The following is a 1,658-nucleotide window of genomic DNA, read 5'->3' as shown; positions in this document are numbered from 1 at the left end:
AGCATTATTTCTTTGTTCTCTTCTCAGCCTGGTGAGATGGGGTGTTACAAAGTGGTTGCTTAGTAACTGGCCCAGTATGACCATTTTTCCTCTCCCCATATGCAGACAGAGCTAATTGCCAGATTTTGAATTATTACAGTAATTTTCTATTTCAGTGACCTTATTGATATAAGAGAGAATTACAGAATTTCTGAAGTCAAATTTTCTGGTCTAGTGCAGCATATGGTAATAACACTATATTCTAGATTTATGTAAATTACTCATTAAAAATGAGGAGAAAAGTCTTAGAAAAGAACTGTTGACTTGGTCAAGGCCACTAAGATAGTGAACAGTTGGACCTGGGTGACTTAAAAGCAGTCATATCTCTGCCAAGCTTTAGTGGTTCAAGCCAGAGGGTGCAGCCGCACAATTGCTGAGGTTGCATGGGAGGCTGGGTGCAGTTCTTGGCTCAAACTAAAGAGGCCTGGTGCCCTTGCACCTCATAATCCCAGCTAACTGTGAGGCTGGGGCAGGATTGTGATGTGGCATGACCATGTTAAAACCAGATACCTTTCTCTCTCTCTTTCCTCACCCTCTTTCTTACTCTTCCATATACTCTCATAAAAACAAAAAAGAAAACCATGATTGGAGCGGACAGTGGCACAGCAGTAGCATAAATTGATCTATATGGGAAGGTTCCAGGTTTGCATCCCAGGGCCTCCCATGCTCCCTTTCCCAATTCACAAAATTCTATTGGAAGTCGCTTCCCTGTATTTGGCTTTTCTACTTAGACTAGATCTATTGGGTTGTTTGAAAACTCATGACACACTTTTGCATAGAAGGACAAAACATAGAAAGAAATATGTCATGACTTTTCTGACAACCCAGTACATCCCTGGTTCTCCTTACTCACCCAATGTAAGGGACATTTTATTAAGTTCAAGAACTTTATCAGAAATGCCCCAGTAACTCAGCTTACTTCTGGATTAGCTATGGAAATCTATGTAGAACAGCCCCATAAGAAATCTACACCACTATAAATACTTTTCTTCTTTCTACCTTGTAACATCATGTCCTAATTTTGCTGCTTTTCTTTCAGAACATATGAATGAACTTGTTCCCAAAGACATTCAAATACACCATGCAGAATGAATGATGTTATTTCTTCAAGTCTTCTTTTATTCCTCTCATGTTCTATGAGAGGACTTCAAAAAGTTCTTGAAAATTTAGAAATAAAGTATGGGTTTATTTTGATATAAAAAGAATTGAAATCCACTTTTAGTTTTTAAAAACCAATACGCATTATCCATGAACTTTTAAAAAACTCCTTGTCTTCATCCTGTTTACTAACCAGTGTATCCTTTTTAAAGTCTTTTTTGAAGGATCCAGCAGGTGGCATGGTAGTTAAGAGCGCTGGACTCCCACATGGCTGACCACAATTTGAGTCCTGGACGTGGCAGCTTGCTTTTTCATTTTCCCTCTCTTTCTCTCTCTGTCCCTCTCTGGTCAAATTAAAATAAATAAACAAATAAATTAAGTTAAATGAAAGAATTCTTTAAAAAATAAATACAAAATAAAAATTTGCCTCTCACATTGTTTCCTCCATCTTCTCCAAGAACTCTTCATTCTCTCTAGCAATTCAAGATATTGAGACATACACTTTAATTCCTTCTCTTTCA

The sequence above is a fragment of the Tupaia chinensis genome, unplaced genomic scaffold (assembly GCF_000334495.1).
Source record: "Tupaia chinensis unplaced genomic scaffold, TupChi_1.0 Scaffold000048_1, whole genome shotgun sequence".
Taxonomy (NCBI): domain Eukaryota; kingdom Metazoa; phylum Chordata; class Mammalia; order Scandentia; family Tupaiidae; genus Tupaia; species Tupaia belangeri.
This window is presented reverse-complemented; position numbering follows the sequence as displayed.